This window comes from Lepisma saccharinum, chromosome 29 (assembly GCF_977018435.1).
Source record: "Lepisma saccharinum chromosome 29, izLepSacc3.1, whole genome shotgun sequence".
NCBI classification, from domain to species: Eukaryota; Metazoa; Arthropoda; class Insecta; order Zygentoma; family Lepismatidae; genus Lepisma; species Lepisma saccharinum.
In genome coordinates this window covers 12076005-12095634 of record NC_139257.1, presented here as the reverse complement: position 1 = coordinate 12095634, position 19630 = coordinate 12076005, and positions in this window count along the sequence as shown.

The following is a 19630-nucleotide window of genomic DNA, read 5'->3' as shown; positions in this document are numbered from 1 at the left end:
TATCATATCATCATACATCACAACAAGTTTCAAAATTGCAAACTTGAAAAAGTTCCAGTTGGGAGAAGCTGGACACATGTACAGGACTCCATTCACTGAAAGTTAACAGGAGAATTCCTTAGGTTAAGGGTTATTGCTATATATTGTATATATGTGTACATTAATTTGAAGTTGTCCTTGGCTTTTTATGAAAAAGAAATATGATTTTTCAAAAATATAGCTAGAAACAGGGGTGACCACAGAGGTTTTTCATGACATGCACGCGTCATGGGAATTTTTGGGGGGGACAAAATTGTATACCAATTCTATATATCTTCCCACAAAAATGGGGGGGGGGGTGTAGTTTCTTTTGATTGACTTTTTATTCATTTTTAGTTAAGGTTATTATTAACAGTTTTTCTAGCTACCTGTGGCTGTAGATGATCACGGAAACATCACCTCTCAGTGAAATCGATTAAGGGGGGCGAGGGGTTGTTGAATCTACTTTTTGCCACTTTTGCTCCTGCACTATGCTAAATTTTATCTACAAAGGGAAAGTAAACTGTCCTTGCCCCCTAGTTTTGGAATCCAATGGCCACCACTGCCACCTCTTATGCCTTTAGAATTGGTTTGGATGGGGGGGGGGGGAGGAGGGCGTGCTGTTCCCATTAATACAAAGTTAGTCAAGCAGACAAACTGCTAAAAATAAGGTTCAATACTCTAACAATGGCAGTGAGTCTGAGCAGTTTTGTACGTTTTATGTTAGCAAACACGAAAGTGAGCCTATAGTACCTAAAGTTAACATATATTGCTTAAAGATATCTGTATATATTGTTCCGCAAATTTTTTCTGACCAAAATAATTTGAGTAAATAATTCGGTATAAGGTGGGTGGGGGGAGGTGTTCTACCTTCTTGGGGGGAATGCATCTTAGGCCTTGGAGGGGATGGGCAGGTACCCCTGGCTAGAAAATTGTTGTATTTAACTACTGATTTAATTCTACAGAAATTTTAATAAATTGTGAGCATTGAGCTAGTTGTATTTTATTTAACAGAAGTATCTTGGGTTGTCCAGTAGACATTCTGTCTACACAGCTAAAAGGATAAGATGTACCCCTTTTGCATTTTAATTATTTGGAAAAACTTGAGAAGCTTCCCACGACGTTGTTCTGAATATTTCCACAATATTTCCCGATATGCAGATATATACAATTGAAGAACAAATACACCTTATATGTTATGTTTATCATTCATCCCAAGAAGAAACACAAGAAACATATAATTATTGGTATTAGAAAATGTTAAATGTACTACGGACATAAAGTGAGGAGTATAGCTGCTTCAAAAATGCATTGGTGATGTTTGCTTAGAATGTCATAAGAGTTTCTCTCGGTAGTAAAATTTACTTCTCGTGTCAAATTTTGCCAGAATTAATGCTTGCTGCAGCTTCATTAAGGTCTATCAACTTTAAACATAAGTTCAAATCCATTTACATGTTTTGAAACACTTTCTCTCTTCTCTCCACACATGTAGTAAATAGCAACCAACATTCTGAAGTAAGATCATTTCTCTTGCTGGTTATGGTTTTTAGAAGCACATAAACATATTTTTTTTGTCATGTTTCGCGAAGTGTTCGGGCTGGTCTGTATCAGGCTATCTTAATCCTAGGACACTAACCTTATTTTAGTTACAGTGGTTACTAACCATGAGTAAAGATGACACACCATCTATTATTAATGCTCTTAGCAAAGAATGAACTAAAATTTTATATTTTGGTATTTGTATTCATAATTTAGTTACATAATACATAGTAATATAATTTACTAATATTTATTTATGACAATAATAACTATTATAAAAATATACCTATAGTATAAATGTTATGTAAATGAATATAAAATAGTGGAAAAGGGAACAGTTTTGCATTCAGGTGCATGTTGGACCAATTTTCCTTTCATGATAACTGAAAAGAGGCTTGTTGCACTTGATACATTATGTTGTCGCCTTGTAATAATTAAGAGGTCCTGGGTTCGATACCCGGTGGAGGCAGATAGTAGTTCCGATCCCACTTTAAGCTGCAGGTCCAGTTCCCATTATCCTTTCTGTGCATAAAGTAGACTTAAAACAACAATTCAATCAATCAATACAATATCAGTAAATTTGTAAGAAAATGCTACTACCTATTATTCTTTCTTACATACTGAACATGAGTCAGTTTTACTCAAAATATGCATTCCTTTAATGCTAAACGTGAGTAAATTTTACTCACCACATTACCTACACATACTATGAGTAAACATTACTCCCTAGCTTCTATTAACAGAGCAGTGGTGCACAGACAGTAGATGACGCGAACCCCTCCCTTTGGCATCTTATTGCCAACTATTGGCCGGAAGACAGGGGTAACCAAAAAAGTTGGGGAGTGAATATATTTTACTCATGGTTAGTGATCTAGGGTTAATAATAGGGTACTAGTTAGTTATAGCAAAAACACATTTAACTCTTTTATTTTTAAATTAATTTCATTTGTACTTACCTCATATGCATAGCGGAACATTTTTCAACTTGGGATTACGTTTTTGTTGTTTTTTTTTCAATGAAAAAAGCGTTATTCTTAACATTATAAGTATTTATTGGTCGTTGCTAATTGGCGGGCAAATCTTGACTCACATTGTCTATCGTCAGCTGATATGCTGTGTCGTGAGCTGATATGCAGTGTTACTAAACTTATGAACTGATAAATGCCGCACAAACTATTCACAAAAGGTTTTTAAGCGAAAATTGATCCACAAACCATTCACGGAAGGTTAGGTTAGGTTCAGTTAGGTTAGGCAAACAGAAAATTGAACTGAAAAAAAAAACGCTCACACGTCATCTTGTAAAACTACCACGTAGTTGCTACACTAGCACTTATTAACCGAAAAATGATGGTTTTTAGGCTAAAATTGATCCACAAATCATTCACGGAAGGTTAGGTTCAGTTAGGTTAGGCAAACATAGAAAATTAAATTGGAAAAAAGACGCTCACACGTCATCTTGTAAAACTACCGCGTGGTTGCTACACTGACAGGGGGTTACATAATCGAACGCACGGAACATTTGATTCACGTAGTCGACGGTCATGATGGCATGAGCTATCGTGCAACGGAGATACATGAATGTCGAAAATTACATTATTTACCGGCCGAATAAGTTGCACGAATGGAAAAACACTATTCCCAGCTTCCAAAAGTCCACTGGAACTCAATTCCGTAAGTACTTTCCCGTCTTTTCTCCTGTAAATTTGAAGAAATGTGTTTTCGCTATATCTGACTGTTACCAATAATAGTAATAATAGTAACATTCAAGGCACATGAACATGAATACGTGTTATAACTTTAACATTATTCAACTAATTAAAGGAGCGCTCCCGCGCGGGTGTCCTTCGGAAACACAACAGCCAAATTGTGTGTATGTGCTTCTAAAAACAGTAAACAGCAAGAGGAATAATTCTGCAATGCAAGCAGTATGAACATACAAGAAAAAATATACAGTAAGACCACTTCATTCTCACTATTCAAATGTTTATTACTCAATTCTGGAATACTTGCTAATATTACTTACAATTGATAGTTGGCAGTTGAGTATTTTTATGTTCCTGAAAGTAAATCACATGCTTATATTTTAATGTAAAAAACACATGTACCCGTATTGCAAGCAAATGAATGGAAAATCCCTCCCGCTGGGTTTGAAAATCCCTCCCGCTATCCCTCTCACTGGGTTGCAACACTGCGCATTTGTATCGCTGTCGCGCTTTTCTACAAATTCTCTTTGCTTTTCTACTTACTTAATGTAGACACTACTAAAGAAGGCAAGTTTATAGAAATGGAAACATAAAGAGGAAGGACTACAAAGATATTCGAAGATAAATACGTAACTGTCACCAATTGTAAGTAATATTAGTATATATTCCAGAATAGAGTAATAATAATAATTTGATTAGAGATTGCTTGATTGATTTATGCACCGTAAGGCTAATCGGGTAAAATTTGACATCAGAAGGTGAATCATAGCCGCTGTAAATTTGGTAAAACTGTCAAAGCCGGGAATCGGATTTCTTCAAATTTACAGGAGAAAGTACTTACGGAATTGAGTTTCTGTGTAATTTCGGAAGGTCGTAGAAGTGTTTTCTCGCATTTTTCAATGTATTTGGCCGCTAATTCATGTATTTTTTTATAATAATCTCTGTCCGATGCATAGGTACCAGTTTCATAGATCGGAGACACATTAAAATAAGATATTTTGTGTTTTGCATGGTTCGTACTTACCAATTGTGTATTGCGGAACATAGTTCAAGGTGCCATTATGCTTTTTACATGAAAACAAACACTTTTTCTACTGAAAAAACGAATTTATCTAAGTGCTACCGAACGCACGTAATGGTGCGATATCGCTTACTTTGTGAATGATATCGCTTCTTTTGTTTTCGCATATATGTGTTTTCCAACCTTCTTCACCGAAAAATACCTACTATCGTGTTTGTCATGTGTGCAAATTGTACATTATGCACGGGTAGGTGACGGATAGCCCCACAAACCATCCCGATAAAGTTAGGTTTGGTTAGGTTAGGCAAGCATAGTTAAAAAAAAAAAGGGTTGGAAACACTGACATGATTTCCCGGTCAAATAGATACCACGATGAAAGAAAATACCTCGACTAACGTTGGGAACCTTAGAGAAACTCATTTCCGTAAGTTGTTTCTTCTGTAAAAATGAAGAAATGTGTCTCCGATGTATGAAACTGTTACCAAAAATTATTTTTGTTTGAAATTTTTGAGTCCAAATTTCCAACCGATTCCGGGCTCCGCCCTTGGGGTAATTGACCTACTGCTCCCAACTGTTAACACGGCCGCGCCTCCCCTCTGCTCCATCTCCCCAGCTTTATCCCTGTTAAAGACATGTTAGAAATTGGCCGGAGTCACCCTGCCCCCAAATGAGCCCCAAACTCTTAAATTTGAAGAAATCCGTTAAATCACACTAAACTCCTTCTAAATGTTAGACAATGCTACAGGAACTTATTGCCATAAATAGTTTCTTCTGTAAAAATGAAGAAATCTGTCCGGTGAATATCAGATTAGTACCCTTGTTTTTTTCAACATAAATAACTTTTTTTCAAGTCGAAACAGTGCTCATTACTTGAAGAAAGGTTCAAATTTTGTGTGACAATGATTTCCAAAATTCTACAATAATTAGTCTTTGTGCTAGGAGAAATCATAAAACAACCGATACCAGAAAAACATTTTTCATTGTATTTACGCTATTGGAACCTAACCTAACAGGCTTAACCTAACCTTGTTGGGTGACCCGGGGTAAATATTGGACAAAAATCAAACTTTTACCATAGCTCCCACATTTATGTACTTTTCTAGCCAGTACTTTTTTTGGTAATTACTATTTGATATATCTGTCAGGTACCATTGTTGTAATTTATTAATTCCTTTCAGGAGTAGAAACAAAAATAAAACTGTGTCCAAAATTTACCCCATCCTTGGGGTAATTGTTGGACACAGTGGGGTAAATATTGGACATTAGTTATCAATGTGTTCTGCACAGCACAGAGATGAGCCATAGGGGGTAAATGCTGGACAACGGTGTGTCCTATAGGTGCTATGTTTGAGGTAATTATTGAACAGCACATGACTTCTGTAAAAAATGTATAACAGTGAAATCTAATAAAAATTAGCAACTTTTTGTTTTCTGGGCAACCTTTTAATAATTTCTAGCATATTGGTTATGTGCGTATTACTCGCTATCTATAAACAAAAATACGTATTAAATTTTGTCTACTTACATAAGTGAGTATATATTCGTTTTAAACTACGTTTTGGAAGCTTTCCTGCTTCCTTCTTCAGGTGGTCGTATTTTAGGCTCGGAACATCAAGCCACATTGGAGAAGTGTCATATGAGGATACTAGGTATGCGTGGGTAGAAAAAATTAAATACTTTTAACGTATTTTTGTTAATTTGTGCTTTGTTCAAGTACAAACATTGCACAAATGGTGTTTTTTAATCACACAAACTATAACAAGTTAATTTAAGCATATTGAGGTGCTGTCTGTCACCAAACTACAACTAACTAACTAAACTAATTGGTAATAATCTGATATTCCCCGTACAGATTTCTTCATTTTTACAGAAGAAACTACTTACGGTAATAAGTTCCTGTAGCATTGTCTAACATCTGGAAGGTGTTTTGTGTGATGTGGGAATGTTTCATAGCGGAAATTTAACCATTGACGCATAGCCCTATGAACCATATCTGTTAAGGTTAGGTTAGGTAGGGTCACGTATAGGTTACAATAGTTAAAAATTGGTTTAAAAAAAAATATGCATAGCCCCACACACCATTCTCGCATAGCCCCACGAACCATTGACACATAACCCCACGAACCATTGACACATAGCCCCACAAACCATTTGCGGAAATGTACGTTCTTCAGTTACAAAAACACTTTTTTTTAAAAAAAAAATTGCAACTACTTTCATCAAAAAACGTGAATGCACCTTCAAGAATGTTCCGCGAAGCAGATGGGTAAGTACGATTGTCAAAAATTCAGAAAATGAAGAAGTTATAGGTGTCCGGCGACTATAAGATTTTTACCAACTGATTAGAACTAAATACAGTTATACCTAAAAACTAAATACATAACTTTTCAAAACTTTAAACTTTTTAGACAGCTTCTTTGTTCAAGTAGGCCTACAAACATTGCACAAATGTATTTTAATCAAACACACTGCAACAAAGCATATTGAGATGCTATAGGCTTACACTAGGTTGTCACTTTCCACATCATCTTCAATCATTACACGATCAGACTGCGGAGTAGGGAATATTTGAAGACTAAAATTGGTAAACGCTGTAAGTGCTACAATAATTCAAACACAGTTTTCCACGTTAAACTGTGAAATGTGCCATGCTTTATAATGTGGTAAACGTGAAATGTGGCTGGTAGCCCTCTAAGTAGTTCAAAGGGCATGTAAAGAGGTCACTAGTGTGCACGTTCTTAAGGGCTGATGTGCGGAATGATGCAATTTCCCAACACTTTTACTTTTGACACTTACAATGTTTACCACTTTTAGTTCTCATTTCGTTCCTGAATCTAGATATATTTTGATTTGGTGTTTTAAGTCAACTTTATGCACAGTAAGACTAATCGCGACTGGACCTACAGTTTAAAGTGGGATCCGAACCACTATGTGTCTCCACCGGCTATCGAACCTGGTACCCCTTGATTAGAAGGCTACTACGCTACCACTGCATCATCGGGGAGGCACTAGAGATACTTTGAAACATTGACCTTACTTCATCATTACAAGTTATTTGAAATGGATTAACTGATACGGTTTGCACAGGACCATAAAACACATACAGTGTTTTCACAATTTCACTCTGCGGTTGCGCTCATCACCAGTACCTGTTGCAGTCCAATAATCAAGCTGTCCAATAATTACCCCATAGCATGTCCACCAATTACTCGCTGTGTCTAATAATTACCTCATAACTAAACATGCATGTCATACTGTTACTGTTCATCCTACAATGGTGTTTTTCAGCACAAACCACCTTCATACACATATCCAAGACTGGACATTACAAAATTCAAGATCAAGTAAAAGAAAACAAACATATACACAATTTTGTATCATTTGAAAAGAAGTTAAAACCATTTTTTTAAAGTGCTTTGGGTTATTAATATATTTTTTGAGAAAATGTACTAATATTATCCCAATAATTAATCAGAACATTGCTGGATATGCAATTAACAAATGTTGGTTGGTTAGATGTAATAAATTATGATACAACATGGTTTCTGGTCCCTGTCCATAATTTACCCCGATTTTCTGTGTCCAATAATTACCCCTGGTCACCCTAGGCATTCCTCGTCTGAAATAATAAAGGAAACTGTGCGTAAACCATATGGACGCGAAGGAATGGAGAAATTGGCCGAGAAATGCATTGCTTTTAGTAGCAGGAAAAACATTTTTTATGCGCAAAAATATAATAGTAATCGGAAAAATAACACCGGAAAATGGAAGCAGAATGTACGTACTTTCAGGGGATATAAATTTTGTTTGCGTATGTAGAATAAAAAAGCAGCCCATGTTCTGCAGTGAGACCAAACATTTTCCAGTTACGATAGTTTTCTCTCAAATAAATTTTTCAAAATGGTGAATCCTCTGTTACAATGTATGTATCCCTTTCTACATCAAAACAGGAATGAGCCATACAGATCAGCAAGGTTTTGCTGATGTTTTGATTCAAAATGTATTTTTAAAGAAGTGTTGAAGAGGAGTAGCAATTTAACACTTTTATTACAAGAGCATAATAGAGTTAATTTTTAGCATAATCACAAGAAGCTAATGATAGATTTTGAATGAGATTACACCTACTACTGTTCAACTTTTTACAACCACTAGATAATATCCAAAGGGCTTTTTCCTATTCTGACATACGTCCTATGTAAGGTTACCAGACGTCCAGTTTTTCCCGCATATATCCTACGTATTTAGCCTTATGTCCGGCATCCGGCAGGCATTTAAAAAATATCATAAATGTCCTATATTTTGAACATCACATAATATTATGTAGGCCACGGTGTCTCAGTTGGTAACGCGTCTACCATGTTCAAGGTCACGGGTTCAATCCCCGGCCAGTTCAAATCCGGGAACTTTTCTAATGTTGGAAGCGGCCCCGGCACCCACCCAGCATCGAATGACACGGGTACCTGGGGGAAACCCTGGGGTGTAAAGGCGGTCAGGGGCATGATGCTGATCACATCACCCCCACTCATGACCGGATCAAGAAAGTGTGGGGCGTTACCCCCACACCCCCTATTCGCCTTCATGGCATGGTGCTGAGCACAGGGGAACACTTTACCTTTTTTTACATAATATTAATTAGGAAAATACGTACATGTTTCGTTGAACAATGGGATATCATGCAAGTTACAAGTCCATTGCCCAAAATGAAATTAAAAGTTTGTCCTGCTAGAGAACACACAATAATATGGAAGCAACTAATGAACAAAGTTTTGAGTCTACACTCTGATGTTACTGTTCGGTGCCTGAGTAGAATTTCTAGCCTTGGGGTTTATACTGATGGAAGAAAGTGTTTCCCATTCTTATTCAATATTTTTGATTGTAAAGTAGGCGGTATAGAGAACAGAGTTATTCAGGGTGTCTACCAGTCAAGAAAGCCATGAAAGTCAAGAAGAAGTAAAGAAAGCAACAAGTAGGTCAAGAAGTCAATAAAAATCAGGAAATTATACTTATGGTCAAGAATGTTTGCTATCACAATTACTGACTGGTTGATTTAATTTATTTTACTTCACATTTCTGCCCCTTTGGCTAATTGCGAAGATGAGGATGAATGGTAGTGAGATAAGATGGATGAAGAAACAATCACATACACATAAGGACGACAACACAAGCCCCACATAAGATTATTCTGGCTGTGAATCCATATGCCAGAACCTGGCTAGTCTGCCAAATGCAGTCCAGGATGCATTAATAGATAAAGCAAGTCTAATTCTTTTGTAAAATACAGCTTCAGTTTTAATCTTAACAGCCCATTTGGTAGGGGCTTTTCATTAAATATCATAGATATGTATTTTCTTATTTGCTAATTTCCAACTTTACCTAAGAGGGATCGAATCAATAAATGTTAACTAAAACGAAATAAAGGTCAAGAAACGTCCTGGTAAAGACAAGAATTTTAGTTTGATATTTTGGTAGATATCCTGTAATTAAACTAAAAATACCATTTCAAACTACGGTCATTGCTGAATATTTGTTAGCCATTACAGGTCATAATGCAAATGTGAGAGACTACTTTCACTACCATCAGCACAGTGGACTCGAGAGAGATTTTTTTTCACATCTGTAAAAAGTTTGGTCTCATCAATATATTTTGACAAAACCTGCAATTTTGAGAAAATTTTCTCTTCTGAGAAGTACCAGTTAAAACATGTAGTAGAAGTACATTGTTTAGTAGGTAAGACTCTACTTTACGTCCTTTTCCTAAGGAATATGTGTCATATCTCGTTGGAAAGCTTATTGTATAAGGAATTCAATAACGTAAATCCCAAAGCGAGGAAAAATTACCTGGAGGAGGAAATCGATAAAAAATGATGTTGTCTGGATATGCATCATTGAACGTACTGAGGAAATTCGATGATGAAGCACATATTTAGGGGTGAAATGAGTGCTAATGGAACCTAACCTAACTTGCCTAACCTAACCTCATAGCCATACCTCGTCCCCATGAATGGTTTGTGGGGCTACCCGTTCATGGTTTTTGGGGCTAACATGAATGGTTTGTGGGGCTATCGTGAATGGTTCATGGGGCTACCCATGAATGGTTCGTGGGGCTATCTGTGAATGGTTAGTGGGGCTATCGTGAACAGAAAGTTAAAAAGAAAAATGTACTTACCCGAAGACGGTTTTGAACGATGCAATAAATTTTTACTGGGGATAAACTTATTTTACACTATCTACAAGTTTTTGGAACCTGTTCTTTTTCATGCACCATACACACGCACAACGCACCGAGAACGCAAAGAAGCAATCGCCACGCAAACGAGCAAAGCACACGCATTCACAATGCGTACAGAAAGACGAGCCTGCAGTGTTTTTATCTCTCATCAGTTACCACCATATCACAATAAGGACGTAAAGTAGAGTCTAGCCGTTTAGTATATTACAGTACATTTCAGAATTCGTTATGAATTCATTTTTTAAAACTCAAAAAGTGTCATTTTTAAATGACTTTTTTATCATGTTCTGTAGAAATATGTTATTTATTGTGAATGTTTTGTGTACTACATTTTGGGAAAACCTGTTCTACATTTCCCTTATAGTGATCTGGTAACCCTAGTCCTACATGTACAGTTGTGTATCCTAGAACATAGGAAGAAGCCCCGCTCGCACATTTTGTCTTGCTGTAAAGCTTATGTTTATTGCGTAGAAAGGGTCCATCGTGAAATCCTCCACCCTCGATTTCGCTAGGGATTTTTTTTTATATATATAGGATGATTGTGTGTTTCAAATTGTGAGAAACAAAATTCTCGAGCATGGAAACAAATATTTATGTGTGTACAGCCGTTTAAAGTGCAGATACAGCCGTTTAAAGTTGCGAGGTGGAAGTCTACTTGTAGCCATGTCAATTTCATACCAGTCATCCTCCAGCCACCCGCACCTGTACCGATGGATATATAACAGTCGCTTTGGCTCTGTCGCTTTTTCAGGACTAAACAAGATAATTTCATAAAAATAGCACCCCGATTTCGGGCTCAGCCCCTGGGGTAATTGATCTACTGTTACCGTGGCCCTGCCTCTGCTATGCTCCGACTACCCGCCTTTTTCTATAGAGTCCCTTTATAGGCAGGTACATTATGTAGGTAAGGAATTTTAATATTACAAAAATGTAAGTTTCGTAGCACGTAGATCTCTAAAAATTTCCTTCCGCACTATTTAAATTCTTCCTTTCTTAGAAGAAACTTTATTTTGGAGAAAGAAATGTGCTACAAATCAAGGGTGGAGGATTTCACGACACAGCCCTTAGAAGCAGATATTGCATGCAGTCTGTTCATGATATAACATGAAAGGTACTGAGTGGTGAATAGAAATATATGCAGGGGCATTTTGAAAGTTGAAAATAGCCCAATATTGGGGATTTGCATGTTTGATGCATAGATGAGATGATTACTGCAGCTGCAGCAAGAGAAATATATTCTCAGTATTCATTAATATTTTAATATTATTTCACAATGCATGATGTTTTATGGTAAGAAAGTAAGAAAAAACAGTAAGATTGAAACAGATAGGAAGGTTAATCTGTAAAATTAAAAAGATAAAGAACATAAAAAAGAGAAATGACAGGAAATATATGAGAAGGGAAAACGTCCGTGGTGGAGTGGTTGAATGTCGGGTGTCCTCGGGTTGAGTCCCAGCCAATGTGTGTCCATTCATGAATTCAATCATATCATCACTCATCCTCATTGTCAAAATTAACCAAAAGTGATAGAGAAAAGACATTAAACAACAATCAAATCAAATTAGGAAGATAACAAGTCGAATTGTGTACTATGTCAGGACACATGTAAGCAGCATGACTTTTCCTTTGCCAAAGGAATGGGGTGCACTGCTATTTTAATTATAGCTGCAATGCCCCCCTCCTCTCCCCATATACATCCTTGGATGTCTTGCTTTTCTTTTCAGAAAATCTGGTGGTGACTCTTAGCTATGTATTAGTGGCGAATGTGAATATGAAGGTGCCGTGTGATCAAAAGTGAACATTCCTCGCTTTGGTTCTTATGTATTTAGGCACGTCCGGGACAACTGTACACCAAGCATGTGACTGGCATCAACTTTATTATATTCTGTCATTTTTAAATAGCGGCAGAAAATTGCAGCTGATCATACAAAAAGACAAAGAGAGAATATTTTGCACTCATGATCAGTATAATTTACTTTCCATTTCATACCTTAAAGATAGTTAAAGGTTTGGAAGACACGTGCCATATGCCTGTTACTTAAAATGGCATGCCTAATGGATGGTCAAAAAAAAATGTACTTATATTCCTTTTCCTGAATGTCTGGAGTAAGGGAACGCGAACATGTTCTTGGCGCATGCTGAAGGGTGTGTGCCTCTCCCAATGAGCATGCGGAGGGGAGGAGAATGTGCGGGAGGGGGCAATTCGACTGCTCATTCACAGTCCAGTTGTTCTGTAGTAAACATGTCAGCTTGCATCAGAAGAGCCCGGCATAGTGTTGACTGTGTTCAAGAACCTATTTGCACGAAGTAAAACAGTAAATGAATGTGTTTTGGAAATTGGGAAATCCACCGTTTATAATACCCGGAAGGAAGCAAAACAATGGCGAGAAAAGGATGGAACATCCCTGTTGGAAATGCCGGGCAAAAAGCATCCGAAACAAGCTCAACGATTTGCAGACTTCGATGAGTTTGTGCTAGAGGCATTACGAGGGCTCATTCACAGGGATTTTGTGTTTTTTAGGGTCGCAGGTGTGAAAAAGAAAAAAAAGAATTTGTGTGTAAAGAAATAAGTTATGTACCATTTACAGGCCAACTACTGGTGTTCTTGCATTGCATTGTTTTCTCAAAAGACAATAAACGCGCAATATTATTTATTTGTGTAAAACAACACATTGGCTCAGGGGTGCATATCCCCCAAGGCCCATGTTGCACTCCCCTCGTTTATGTCGAATTAATTACTCAATTTTTTTTTGGTGAGTCAAAATTTGTGGAAAAATGGAATACTAGAGGTGCAACCACGAATATCGTCTGGTGGGGGCAAGTACCAGGATAGACATACCAATAATAATAGTAATAAAACTTATAATGGCTTTATTATTATTATTATTACTGCTACTACCAGGAGTAGTAGTAGGAACAAAGATGTTATTATCCTCATAAATTATGCAAAGGGGGTAGAAGTCTGTGCAAAAGCATTTGTTTGGAACAAACGATACGAAACATTTTTCAAAACCGTCAATTTTACATTAGCTAATAATGGAAAACAAGCACACAAACTGTATTTTTGAATGGCAGTAAATGAATGATAAATGCATTCCAAAGATACATGTTTAACTTTCACGGACAACATATGATTTACACATATGCGACATAAAATAGAAAATACATATTCAAGAAGCTAACACTAAATTGTGTACATATTGAAAGTTTATTCAATACAAATATACTACACATATTATTTAAATACAGTACATTACAAAAATGAAGCAGAATGCGAGCGAAGTGAGTAAGAAAACTTTTAGATCCAATTTTATGCAATTGAAAACAATATTGATTTAATTGGGTGCAAGTAATTTCACTGAACACAATGGCATTCTTTCTTTTACAACTATTTTTAGATCACTCAGCGCCCATGGCCGACTCCCTCCGCTCCTAGCTAAAGCTCTGAACTTGACGAAAACTAGTAAAGCAGATAATGCGAGCGAAGCAAGAAAGAAAATTTTACAAAATGTATTTTTATTTGCATAGAATTTGAAATCGAAGGGTAATTGCTCCTCTGTGCTCCCCTGCAGATGCCCTTGGCCGTCATAGTTTGTCCCCTTGCTACCCTAGGATTGACTTCCGTCGAAGGTTGTGGGGGGGGAATGACCCCCTGTCCCCCTGTTTTTGCAACATGGTATAATACAGACATATTTAAGCAATATATGTTTACTTTACATACTTTAGGCTCACTACCATTGGTAGTCAACCTTATTCTGCACAGTTTGTCTGCTTGACTAACCTTGGTACCACGTCCCCCCTCCATCCAAACTGATTCTAAAGACATAAGAGGTGGTGTTTCATTTCGACCCTATCGCCGCGATCATCCACAGGTAGGTAGGAAAACTATACATAATAACCAAAACTAAAAATCAATAACAAGTCAATCAAACAATACGATCCCCCCATTTTTGTGTGAAGATATATAGAATGGGTATAAAAATCCCCCCCCCCAAAATTCCATGATGCAGGCGCGTCATGAAACCCCCCTGTGGGCACCCCTGCACTGGCCATTGTTGAGAATAAAAAGAAATTGGCAGCAGAAAGCGTTTTGCTTTACGGCCGTTATACGGCACAGCTTTCGTTGCTTTCATCCCGCACCCTTCCCCACCTAGCCTGGCCCCACCCACAAGCTTTCCCCTCTGCACGTTGCTACTCCAGACATTCCAGAAAAGTTGTATAGTATGCCTCTGTGGCCACCACAATAGACCAAAGTGAATGAGAAAATGTAGTATTTATAAGTATTACATTCCTTACAACCATGCAAAGTTTCATTGAAAATTGGCTGATACTTTGCGTTAGAAATAATGATAATGATGTGTAAGAGCAGCAGTGTTGCTAGCTTATAGAAAAAATCCAAAATTTCACTTCTGATATCATCCGTATGAACAAATTTGCAGGCAAGTATGACAAAAACACTCCTTGAGAATATGTAATCCTCAGGCCCATTTTTCCTTGGACCTACATTGTTAAAGTGTTGTTTTGTTCTCAATATTGCATGTAAAACTGAAATGTCAGTATAAAGTATTGGCTGAAGAGTTATAGCCAATTTTATAATATCTATTCCATAATTCTGAAAAGTAAAACAAATACATTTTCAATTCTCGCTTGTTAATAATAGTGAAAATGGAAGTAGGCAGTGGCGTAAATAACAACCTTCCAACCCCCATGGTGCAAAGGGGGTGGGGGTGCATTAAGAATGACAAATTAAGAAAGTTTTCCTTTTGGAGTTAAGATATATTTTAAAATATTTTTTTGCCCCTAGAAACAGAAACAGAAAATGTTAATTACTAGAAAAGTATAAAGTGAACTATCAGATTAGACAAAATACTTCATTTGCAAGTAGTTTAAATCATGTGGTCATTACAAGAGGTGCAACAAGTGAAATTTTAACTTTGTGAATCCCAATATTGGTCTGTATTTACAGCTTCAATTTTTATCATCCAAACCAAGTAAAACACAACTACCTTTCTGGAAAGACGGGTGATATTTCACCTGGCACTAAGCCAGACAGAGAATAGAGAGATTTGGTTGATGTTATTCATCTTTATTAGATGCTATTTATTGTGAACCATGCAGGTTGTTTCCTGATAGGTTTGAATGGTGTAATGGTAAAATTAATGATTTGTAAAAATAAACAAAACAAAAAATAAATTCTTATAAAAGTTAATATCAAAAATAATCAAACAATAAAAGAACAGGAAATATGCCGAACTCACATCTTGAATGCATTATGTATGACATAGAGCCTGCAAAAATCATAAATATGTTCTAATAATGTTGCAACAAAGTATGGATAACAAGTGTGAAACCATTAAAAGAATTTTAGATGTATTTATAACATTATCTACTTGTAATTTGGCTCTGCTGGGACATTGAGAAATTGTGACAAATGTACAAAGTACTTCTGCAATATTTTCTCAACATCATAGATTTGTTAGCGAGGTATGACTTCTTAAAACTTGTGTAAAGTTTGTCTGTTGTCTTAACCTTTCATGCCAGTTTTTGCATGGTATACATTCACATTTGAATGTACCTAATACAGATAAACGTAGGTGTGTATTAATATTTAAAAAAAGAGAGCTTTTTTGAAATGAATGCAACTGAAGGTAGAGAGGGGGAGGGGGTGCAGAATGTGTTAGTTACGCTCTTGCAAGTAGGTAATGTCTAATGAATAGAATATGTAAAATGGTAAAAAATGTGTATGATTGTCAGAGAAGTATTTCCTGAGTTTAATGTAACTGAGCATAGATTCCATGTGGCCCCTGTGTCCTTCAACCAATAATTTCACAACTTTAACCAACAAGAGAAATATGCTTGAAAAACTTCAAATTAGGAAAAGGCCATTATCATGCCACTTGGGCCAGAAAGATAATATACCAAGATACACTGTACACAGCCTGTGTAAGTTGTGTTCATCTCGGTTCCAAGTCAGCAAGGTTCTGCCCCTGTGCAGCTGAGTTACCTAGCAAATGACAAGGTTTGTTTTAGTTACCTGACATTACCCAAACACAACTTGACGCCATTAACAGACTCTAGCATCCATATTATTTCTAATTACAATACGTAAACCTTTACAATGATCCAGGCCAAGGGTTGACACATACAGAGTGCCTGAAAATCTTCACCTGTACTTGAATTTCCAAGTACAGTTCATTAAAAATAAATAGCAAGTACATCATGTGCTTCGTTGTGTTTTCTGCATCATCTGAATTTTAATAGCCGGTCTCCATAGTGTAGTAGTTAGCACATCACACTACAATGCCAGGGGTCCTCGGTTCGAATCCTGGCCTGGGCATGAATGTCAGTGTCCATTCATCAATTCATCATATCATAGCTTATCCCCATCCTCATAAATTAGCCAAAAGTAGCATAAAAGCAAAGTGTAATGAAGAAAATCAATCAACCAATTAAATCAAATTCAAAAACATACCATTATAAAATGTTGCACTGTTGGTAGTCAAATTTTGAAATCTGCAGTGATAGCATATTATAATGTGCTGCATAGTTAGTCATAATGTTACTGGTAGAGCCTTCTTTAGGAAGTCCACTCTTTCACAAGAATTAATTATTTTTAAACCAGTTTTGTATTAATTGATACATCAAATATTCTCCCTAGTTTCTCCTTGAGCCTAAATCTGACTATGTATGCTATGCTTATGTTTTATGATTTTCTCTCTTCATTTTCAAGTGAGTTGGCATAATATGCACCTCTAACAAATTTCAAATTAAAGCTCATTAAAAGAAGAAGAGAATTACACCAATTCGAGCTCTCTTGGTCTACAACTGTTTAGAGATTTCAAAATGGCATCAAATTTTGCGATTTTTGACAGTCTATAACTCAAAAACTATGAGCCCAAAAAATCTTAAATTTGGCTGTTTTCGTCCTCTTGATAGGTACTATGAATAAACGAAGAATCTTAAAAATCTGAATCCTAAAGGTTCAAAAATATTTTTTTATTGGTTGATTTGACATGGAATGACCCTTATGTAGTAAACAGATATGCATCATGCTCTTTCATATGATGTAGGTTGAGGCTACACTTTATTGAACTACCCACGTACAAACCCAAATTGATGGGTAATTTTTATAATAGCTATTTACAGGGTACACATTCAGAAGATAGTACTGAATTTGAACCCAAATCTAGAAGATTGGAAGTATTACTTCCTTCTAGCAATTTTTATATTCTTTAAGTTTGGTTGGAAGATTTAGAATGGTGTCTCATATCAGAGTTTAATTTGAGATAGTTTGATTTTCCATTATTCTGTGAAATCAGAAGGTGCAAATAATATTGAAGTAGACAAGGTGAATTTATTTAAAACTGGTTGATTTAAATAACGATTTAAATCGGATGATTTTGAAAAAAAAATCACTTCAAATAATCTATAGTAATGTACATAAGGATTTTGTAGACATCAGAATCACTTTTTGTCATTTCCTACCTCTGGCTGGGTCATCATAGAAGTCAAGCCTCTCCATTTTTTCCCGGTCTTCCACAACTCCTTTCTTTCCACGGTTTTCCAATGTTATCCTATTCTTCTAACTCAGCTCTTTCCACTGACATCTTGGTCTCGTCCTTGGCCTTATTCCCACTCCTTGTACATGGTAAGCTCCTATTGGTAGTCTTTCTGCATCTTACCTGTGCCTGATCTATCTTGTCCTGAAGCTTCACCACACCCACTGTCTGTGGGATCTCCTCATTCTATCCCTTCTAGTCTTCCCCAAATTCCTTAAAAATTTCCTCTCCACTGGCTGCATCTTTCTTATGTGTCTCTGTTACTTCCCTTATTATTTTCTCTAATATTTTCTCATATACCTTTGCTAAGTGGCACTAAGTGTTATTCCTCTGTAGTTTATACATTCCTTTCTGTCACCCTTCTTGAATATGAGATCTATTAGTCCCTTTGTCCAATCTCTTGGCATTTCTCTCTCTTGCCACACCGCTTTCAACACTCTATCCAGCCACTGCACACCAATCACTCCTGCTCCTAGTATCATTTCCACTGGTGCTTCATCTACTCTAGGTGCTCTACCTCTCTTCAGAGCTTCCTCCACTTCTTTCCATGTGAGATTAACTTTTCCCTTCACTTCATTTTCATTTCCTTTTTTCACATTCAGCAATTTCTCGAAATGATATCTCCACATTCTCCTTATTTCTTCATCCTCTTCTACAATGTTTCCCTTTTATCCCTTACCTCCACTTTCTCTTTTTCTTTCTCTCACAAATCCATATGATACTTTCTTGTTCCCATCTGCATCTTCTTGTAGCACTTTGGCCCATTCTTCCATCTACTTTCTTCTTTCCTCCTTTACTACTGTTCTTGCCTCTTTCTTGTCTTCCATGTTCTCTTTTCATTCATTTTGTGATTTAACTTTCAACCATTTTCTAAATGCATCGTTTTTGTTTTCCACTGCCTCTCTAGTTCTTTCATTCCACCATGGTGTTTCTTTCTTCTTTCATTTCTTGCTTGTCCTACCACATACCTTTTCAGCTGCCTCTACTAATTCTGTTTTAAATCTTATACATTCTGTTTCTACTCCTTTGGATTCATCTCTTGGCACTTTTGTTTGCAATATTTCTTGATATTTCTCTTTTATCATGTTATCATTTAATTTCCACACTCTTATCTGTGTCTCTTGTTCCTCCCTTCTATTTTCTTTTTTCCATCTCCTCACATCTCCTACTAGTAGTAATCATTTAATGGTGTTTATTAGGCTCTAAGAAAGGAAAAGAATGGAAACAAAATATATGTACTGATGGTTGGAAGCTCATAGAAAAGTAAATGTAAATGCACTTACATTTCTCTTGATTTAAATTTCAATAATTTTTTGTGCAAAAATAGCAAACATTTTGTGTAGAAAAATATATAATATACTAATTATGTTAAACTGGATATATTGTCATTATCATTAAATTGTAAATAAACATGTACAAACTATCATTAAAAAAAATGCCACATTCAGCTACAAAGACTATAAAAATATCTTAAGTTACAATTATAGAGTACATTCAGGATATTGTACTTTCATTGGAAGAATATTTACTGAAATTATTATAGTATCATTAACAAACATTT